Source organism: Triticum dicoccoides, chromosome 6B (assembly GCF_002162155.2).
Source record: "Triticum dicoccoides isolate Atlit2015 ecotype Zavitan chromosome 6B, WEW_v2.0, whole genome shotgun sequence".
NCBI classification, from domain to species: domain Eukaryota; kingdom Viridiplantae; phylum Streptophyta; class Magnoliopsida; order Poales; family Poaceae; genus Triticum; species Triticum dicoccoides.
Window position 1 is genome coordinate 53,210,382 of NC_041391.1, and position 9,591 is coordinate 53,219,972.

A 9,591-nucleotide genomic window follows, 5' to 3' on the forward strand; every position below is an offset into this window, starting at 1 on the left:
GTCGCAAGGGTTGCATATAGGACTAAGACGTAGGAACCAGGGGACGGCATCACTTCTGGGTGGTCGGCCCTGCTCCAACTGATGGGCTTTTCTGACCAGTGCATGAACTCTGGGGTGCTTGAAGCCACTGCATGCACCTCTTGTTGTTGTTGTCGTCTGCTGCACCTATCATCAGCCACACTGGTGAACACGACATAGGCTCTGTGCTCCGCAGGATACTCATCTTGAATGGCGCCGACTGGCCAGACCGCCGACTGCTGGGGCGCAGGAGGCCGCGGACCGCCAGGCGGAGGAGGTAGGAGGCCATCTCCCTTAGCAATCCGGGTGAGGCAGTTACACTTCCGAGTGGTGTGGTTGGACGGCTTCGCGCCACTGTGAAATTTGCAAGGAGCATCGAGGGTCTTCTCGTACGAGAAGGCGGGGAGCCAGTTGGGCTTGCCGCCCTTCTGATGCTTGGGCGCTGGCTGCCCATCCGGCTGCTGATCCTCGACCGTCGCCACCTGCCGGTTGTTGGAAGCCGGTTGGTTGTGTTGGAAATATGCCCTAGAGGCAATAATAAAAGGATTATTATTATATTTCCTTGTTCATGATAATTGTCTTTTATTCATGCTATAATTGTATTATCCGGAAATCGTAATACACGTGAGAATACATAGACCACAATATGTCCCTAGTGAGCCTCTAGTTGACTAGCTCGTTGATCAACAGATAGTCATGGTTTCCTGACTATGGACATTGGATGTCGTTGATAACGAGATCACATCATTAGGAGAATGATGTGATGGACAAGATCCTATCCTAATAATAGCACAAGATCGTGTAGTTCGTTTGCTAGAGCTTTTCCAATGTCAAGTATCTTTTCCTTAGACCATGAGATCGTGTAACTCCCAGATACCGTAGGAGTGCTTTGGGTGTACCAAACGTCACAACGTAACTGGGTGACTATAAAGGTATACTACGGGTATCTCCGAAAGTGTCTGTTGGGTTGACATGGATCGAGATTGGGATCTGTCACTCCGTATGACGGAGAGGTATCTCTGGGCCCACTCGGTAATGCATCATCATAATGAGCTCAAAGTGACCAAGTGTCTGGTCACGGGATCATGCATTGCGGTATGAGTAAAATGACTTGCCGGTAACGATATTGAACGAGGTATTGGGATACCGACCATCGAATCTCGGGCAAGTAACATACCGATTGACAAAGGGAATTGTATACGGGGTAGCTTGAATCCTCGACATCGTGGTTCATCCGATGAGATCATCGAGGAGCATGTGGGAGCCAACATGGGTATCCAGATCCCGCTGTTGGTTATTGACCGGAGAGCCGTCTCGGTCATGTCTACGTGTCTCCGGAACCCGTAGGGTCTACACACTTAAGGTTTCATGACACTAGGGTTGTAGAGATATTTGTATGCAGCAAACCGAAAGTTGTTCGGAGTCCCGGATGAGATCCCGCACGTCACGAGGAGTTCCGAAATGGTCCGGAGGTAAATAATTATATATGGGAAGTCGAGTTTCGGTCACCGGGAAAGTTTCGGAGGTCACCGATATTGTACTGGGACCACCGGAAGGGTCCCGGGGGTCCACCGGGTGGGGCCACCCATCCCGGAGGGCCCCATGGGTTAAAGTGGGAGGGGAACCAGCCCCCGGTGGGCTGGTGCGCCTCCCTGCGCCTAGGGTTGGGAACCCTAGGGGAGGGGGCACCTCCACTTGCCTTGGGAGGCAAGGCACCCCCTTGGCCGCCGCCCCCCTAGGAGATCCCATCTCATAGGGTCGGCGCCCCCCTGGGGACCCTATATATAGAGGGGGAGGGAGGGCAGCCGCACGCTTGCAATTGGCGCCTCCCTTCCCCCTTGCTACACCTCTCCCTCCCGCAGACGGTTGGCGAAGCCCTGCCGGGATCCCTGCTGCATCCACCACCACGCCGTCGTGCTGCTGGATCTTCATCAACCTCTCCTTCCCCCTTGCTGGATCAAGAAGGAGGAGACGTCACGCTGACCGTACGTGTGTTGAATGCGGAGGTCCCATCCGTTCGGCACTAGGATCTCCGGTGATTTGGATCACGACGAGTACGACTCCCTCAACCCCGTTCCCTTGATCGCTTCCGCTCGATCTACAAGGGTATGTAGATGCACTCCTCTCTCTCGTTGCTAGATGAACTCATAGATTGATCTTGGTGAAACCGCATGAAAATTTTATTTTCTGCAACGTTCCCCAACAATGGCATCATGAGCTAGGTCTATGCGTAGTTCTCTTTGCACGAGTAGAACACAAATCTGTTGTGGGCGTAGATGTTGTCAACTTTCTTGCCACTACTAGTCTTATTTTGCTTCAGCGGTATTGTGGGATGAAGCGGCCCGGACCGACCTTACACGTACGCTTACGTGAGACAGGTTCCACCGACTGACATGCACTAGTTGAATAAGGTGGCTAGCGGGTGTCTGTCTCTCCCACTTTAGTTGGAGCAGATTCGATGAAAAGTGTCCTTATGAATGGTACATAGAAGTTGACAAATCACGTTGTGGCTTTTTCGTAGGTAAGAAAACATTCTTGCTAGAACCCTATTGCAGCCACGTAAAAGATGCAACAACAATTAGAGGACGTCTAACTTGTTTTTGCAGCAATTGCTTTGTGATGTGATATGGCCAAAAGTTGTGATGAATGATGAATGATATATTGTGATGTATGAGATCATGTTCTTGTAACAGGAATCACGAGTTGCATGTCGATGAGTATGACAACCGGCAGGAGCCATAGGAGTTGTCTCAATTATTGTATGACCTGCGTGTCAATGATTTAATGCCATGTAATTACTTTACTTTATTACTAAACCGTTAGCCATAGTAGTAGAAGTAATAGTTGGCGAGCAACTTCATGGAGACATGATGATGGAGATCATGATGATGGAGATCATGGTGTCATGCCGGTGACGAAGATGATCATGGAGCCCCGAAGATGGAGATCAAAGGAGCTATATGATATTGGCCATATCATGTCACTACTATTTGATTGCATGTGATGTTTATCATGTTTTTGCATCTTGTTTACTTAGAACGGCGGTAGTAAATAAGATGACCCCTCATAATAATTTCAAGAAAGTGTTCCCCCTAACTGTGCGCCGTTGCGACAGTTTGTTGTTTCGAAGCACCACGTGATGATCAGGTGTGATAGATTCTAACGTTCACATACAACGGGTGTAAGACAGATTTACACATGCAAAACACTTAGGTTAACTTGACGAGCCTAGCATGTACAGACATGGCCTTGGAACACAGAGACCGAAAGGTCGAACATGAGTCGTATGGAAGATACGATCAACATGGAGATGTTCACCGATGATGACTAGTTCGTCTCACGTGATGATAGCACACGGCCAAGTCGACTCGGATCATGTAACACTTAGACGACTAGAGGGATGTCTAATCTGAGTGGGAGTTTATTAAATAATTTGATTAGATGAACTTAATTATCATGAACTTAGTCTAAAATCTTTGCAAAAATGTCTTGTAGATCAAATGGCCAACGCTCATGTCAACATGAACTTCAACACATTCCTAGAGAAAACCAAGCTGAAAGATGATGGCAGCAACTATACGGACTAGGTCCGGAACCTGAGGATCATCCTCATAGCTGCCAAGAAAGCATATGTCCTAGAAGGACCGCTAGGTGAAGCACCCATCCCAGAGAACCAAGATGTTATGAATGCTTGGCAGTCACGTGCTGATGATTACTCCCTCGTTTGTGGCATGCTTTACAGCTTAGAATCGGGGATCCAAAAGCGTTTTGAGCAACACGGAGCATATGAGATGTTCGAGGAGCTGAAAATGGTTTTTCAAGCTCATGCCCGGGTCGAAAGATATGAAGTCTCTGACAAGTTCTATAGTTGTAAGATGGAGGCAAATAGTTCTTTCAGTGAGCACATACTCAAAATGTCTAGGTTGCACAACCGCCTGTTCCAGCTGGACATTAACCTCCCTGACGAGGCGGTCATTGACAGAATCCTTCAGTCGCTCCCACCGAGCTACAAGAGCTTTGTGATGAACTACAATATGCAGGGGATGGTGAAAACTATTCCTGAAGTATTTTCAATGCTGAAGTCGGCAGAGGTAGAAATCAAAAAGGAACATCAAGTGTTGATGGTCAATAAAACCACTAAGTTCAAGAAAGGCAAGGGTAAGAAGAACTTCAAGAAGGACGGCAAGGATGTTGCCGTGCCCGGTAAGCCAGTTGCCGAGAAGAAGTCAAAGAATGGACCCAAGCCTGAGACTGAGTGCTTTTATTGCAAAGGGAAGGGTCACTGGAAGCGGAACTGCCCCAAATACTGAGCGGACAAGAAGGCCGGCAACACTAAAGGTATATGTGATATACATGTAATTGATGTGTAACTTACCAGTGCTCGTAGTAGCTCCTGGGTATTTGATACCGGTGTCGTTGCTCATATTTGTAACTCAAAGCAGGAGCTGTGGAATAAACGGACACTGGCGAAGGACGAGGTGCCGATGCACGTCAGGAATGGTTCCAAGGTCGATGTGATCGCCGTCGGCACGCTACCTCTACATTTACCTACAGGATTAGGCTTAAACCTCAATAATTGTTACTTAGTGCCACGTTTGAGCATGAAGATTGTATCTGGATGTCGTTTAATACGAGATGGCTACTCATTTAAATCCGAGAATAATGGTTGTTCTATTTATATGAGAGATATATTTTATGGTCAAGCCCCGATGGTCAATGGTTTATTCTTAATGAATCTCGAACGTGATGTTACACATATTCATAGTGTGAATACCAAAAGATGTAAAGTTGATAACGATAGTCCCACATACTTGTGGCACTGCCGCCTTGGTCACATTGGTGTCAAGCGCATGAAGAAGCTCCATGCTGATGGACTTTTAGAGTCTCTCGATTATGAATCATTTGACACATGCGAACCATGCCTTATGGGCAAAATGACCAAGACTCCGTTCTCCGGAACTATGGAGCGAGCAACCAACTTATTGAAAATCATACATACTGATGTGTGTGGTCCAATGAGCGTTGAGGCTCGCGGAGGATATCGTTATGTTCTCACTCTCACTGATGACTTAAGTAGATATGGGTATGTCTACTTGATGAAACACAAGTCTGAGACCTTTGAAAAGTTCAAGGAATTTCAGAATGAGGTAGAGAATCAACGTGACCGAAAGATAAAGTTCTTACAATCAGATCGTGGAGGAGAATATTTAAGTCACGAATTTGGTACACACTTAGGAAATGTGGAATCGTTTCACAACTCATGCCGCCTGGAAGACCTCAGCGTAACGGTGTGTCCGAACGTCGTAATCGCACTCTATTGGATATGGTGCAATCTATGATGTCTCTTACCGATTTACCGCTATCATTTTGGGGATACGCTCTAGAGACAGCTACATTCACTTTAAATAGGGCTCCGTCTAAATCCGTTGAGACGACACCGTATGAATTATGGTTTGGGAAGAAACCTAAGCTGTCGTTTCTAAAAGTTTGGGGATGCGATGCTTATGTCAAGAAACTTCAACCTGAAAAGCTCGAACCCAAGTCGGAAAAATGCATCTTCATAGGATACCCTAAGGAAACCATTGGGTATACCTTCTACCTTAGATCCGAAGGCAAGATGTTTGTTGCCACGAACGGATCCTTTCTGGAAAAAGAGTTTCTCTCGAAAGGAGTAAGTGGGAGGAAAGTAGAACTTGATGAAGTACTACCTCTTGAACCGGAAAGTAGTGCAGCTCAGGAAAATGTTCCTGTGGTGCCTACACCGACTGGAGAGGAAATTAATGATGATGATCAAGGTTCTTCGGATCAAGTCGCTACTGAACTTCGTAGGTCCACAAGGACACGTTCCAAGCCAGAGTGGTATGGCAACCCTGTCCTGGAAATCATGTTGTTAGACAACGGTGAACCTTCGAACTATGAAGAAGCGATGGCGGGCCTAGATTCCAACAAATGGCTTGAAGCCATGCAATCCGAGATAGAATCCATGTATGAAAACAAAGTATGGACTTTGACAGACTTGCCCGATGATCGGCGAGCGGTAGAAAACAAATGGATCTTTAAGAAGAAGACGGACGCGGATGGTAATGTTACCATCTATAAAGCTCGACTTGTCGCTAAGGGTTATCGGCAAGTTCAAGGGGTTGACTACGATGAGACTTTCTCTCCCATAGAGAAGCTGAAGTCCGTCCGAATCATGTTAGCAATTGCCGCATACTATGATTATGAGATATGGCAGATGGACGTCAAAACGGCATTCCTTAACGGCTATCTTAAGGAAGAACTGTATATGATACAGCCGGAAGGTTTTGTCGATCCTAAGAATGCTAACAAGGTGTGCAAGCTCCAGCGATCCATTTATGGGCTGGTACAAGCATCTCGGAGTGGGAACATTCACTTTGATGAGATGATCAAAGCGTTTGGGTTTATGCAGACTTATGGAGAAGCCTGCGTTTACAAGAAAGTGAGTGGGAGCTCTGTAGCATTTCTCATATTATATGTAGATGACATACTTTTGATGGGAAATGATATAGAACTTTTGGACAGCATTAAGGCCTACTTGAATAAGTGTTTTTCAATGAAGGACCTTGGAGAAGCTGCTTACATATTAGGCATCAAGATCTATAGGGATAGATCGAGACGCCTCATAGGTCTTTCACAAAGTACATACCTTGATAAGATATTGAAGAAGTTCAATATGGATCAGTTCAAGAAAGGGTTCTTGCCTGTATTGCAAGGTGTGAGATTGAGCTCGGCTCAATGCCCGACCACAGCAGAAGATAAAGAAGAGATGAGTGTCACCCCCTATGCCTCAGCCATAGGATCTATTATGTATGCCATGTAACCAGACCTGATGTAAACCTTGCCATAAATTTGGTAGGAAGGTACCAAAGTAATCCCGGCAAGGAACACTGGACAGCGGTCAAGAATATCCTGAAGTACCTGAAAAGGACAAAGGACATGTTTCTCGTCTATGGAGGTGACGAAGAGCTCGTCGTAAAGGGTTACATCGACGCTAGCTTCGACACAGATCTGGATGACTCTAAGTCACAAACCGGATACGTGTATATGTTGAATCATGGAGCAGTAAGCTGGTGCAGTTGCAAGCAGAGCGTCATGGCGGGATCTACATGTGAAGCACAGTACATGGCAGCCTCAGAGACAGCGCATGAAGCAATATGGATGAAGGAGTTCATCACCGACCTAGGAGTCATACCTAATGCGTCGGGTCCGATCACTCTCTTCTGTGACAACACTAGAGCGATTGCCCTTGCCAAGGAGCCCAGGTTTCACAAGAAGACCAGGCACATCAAGCGTCGTATCAACTCCATCCGTGAAAATATTCAAGATGGAGACATAGATATTTTCAAAGTACATATGGATCTGAATGTCATAGATCCGTTGACTAAACCTCTTCCGCGAGCAAAACATGATCAACACCAGAACTCTATGTGTGTTCGATTCATCACAATTTAACTAGATTATTGACTCTAGTGCAAGTGGGAGACTGTTGGAAATATGCCCTAGAGGCAATAATAAAAGGATTATTATTATATTTCCTTGTTCATGATAATTGTCTTTTATTCATGCTATAATTGTATTATCCGGAAATCGTAATACACGTGTGCATACATAGACCACAATATGTCCCTAGTGAGCCTCTAGTTGACTAGCTCATTGATCAACACATAGTCATGGTTTCCTGACTATGGACATTGGATGTCATTGATAACGAGATCACATCATTAGGAGAATGATGTGATGGACAAGACCCAATCCTAAGCATAGCACAAGATCGTGTAGTTCGTTTGCTAGAGCTTTTCCAATGTCAAGTATCTTTTCCTTAAACCATGAGATCGTGTAACTCCATGATACCGTAGGAGTGCTTTGGGTGTACCAAACATCACAACGTAACTTGGTGACTATAAAGGTATACTACGGGTATCTCCGAAAGTGTCTGTTGGGTTGACATAGATCGAGACTGGGATTTGTCACTCCGTATGACAGAGAGGTATTTCTGGGCCCACTCGGTAATGCATCATCATAATGAGCTCAAAGTGACCAACTGTCTGGTCACAGGATCATGCATTGCGGTACGAGTAAAGTGACTTGCCGGTAACGAGATTGAACGAGGTATTGGGATACCGACGATCGAATCTCGGGCAAGTAACATACCGAATGACAAAGGGAATTGTATACGGGCTTGCTTGAATCCTCGACATCGTGGTTCATCCGATGAGATCATCGAGGAGCATGTGGAAGCCATCATGGGTATCCAGATCCCGCTGTTGGTTATTAACTAGAGAGCCGTCTTGGTCATGGCTACGTGTCACCCGAACCCGTAGGGTCTACACACTTAAGGTTCGGTGACGCTAGGGTTGTAGAGATATTTGTATGCAGCAAACCGAAAGTTGTTTGGAGTCCCGGATGACATCCCGGACGTCACGAGGAGTTCCGGAATGGTCCGGAGGTATATTCCGGAGGTAAAGAATTATATATGGGAAGTCGAGTTTCGGCCATCGGGAAAGTTTCGAAGGTCACCGGTATTGTACTGGGACCACCGTAAGGGTCCCGGGGGTCCACCGGGTAGGGCCACCCATCCCGGAGGGCCCCATGGGCTGAAGTGGGAGGGGAACCAGCCCCTGGTGGGCTGGTGCGCCCCCCCTTGGGCCCCCTGCGCCTAGGGTTGGGAACCCTAGGGGAGGGGCGCCTCCACTTGCCTTGGGGGGCAAGGCACCCCCCTTGGCCACCGCCCCCCTAGGAGACCCCGTCTCCTAGGGCCGGCGCCCCCCTGGGGACCCTATATATAGAGGGCGGAGGGAGGGCAGCGTCACCCTTGCACTTGGCGCCTCCCTTCCCCCTTGCTACACCTCTCCCTCCCGCAGACGCTTGGTGAAGCCCTGTCGGGATCCCTGCTGCATCCACCACCACGCCGTTGTGCTGCTGGATCTTCATCAACCTCTCCTTCCCCCTTGCTGGATCAAGAAGGAGGAGACGTCACGCTGACCGTACGTGTGTTGAACGCGGAGGTGCCGGCCGTTCGGCGCTAGGATCTCTCGTGATTTGGATCACGACGAGTACGACTCCCTCAACCCCGTTCCCTTGAACGCTTCCGCTCGATCTACAAGGGTTTGTAGATGCACTCCTCTCTCTCGTTGCTAGATGAATTCATAGATTGATCTTGGTGAAACTGTAGGAAAATTTTATTTTCTGCAACGTTCCCCAACAGGTTGGCCTTCTGCTTGTTGTCGCTTGGAGGCTGTCTCCGACTGGTCTCGCCAGCCGGAGTCCGAGGAGCCTGAGGTGCTACCTTGCTGGATGCATGGACTCAGATCTCCGCCTTCATGGAGGAGTCTGTCGGTGTACTAGAATAGGGGTACCCTAGTATCCCGAACTTGTGCACGGACAGTTGCAGCACCCCGCGGCAAGGCTTGCCGGGCGACCGCCAAGGTCCTCCGTGGTTCCTTTGGAGCCATTCAAGAACAAAGTATTCAAGCCAAGAGACAAGACCCCAGCAAGAGGAGCTTGCCGGGAAGGCCAACCAAGGCATCTCAAGGAACTTGCCGCGACGCGCCA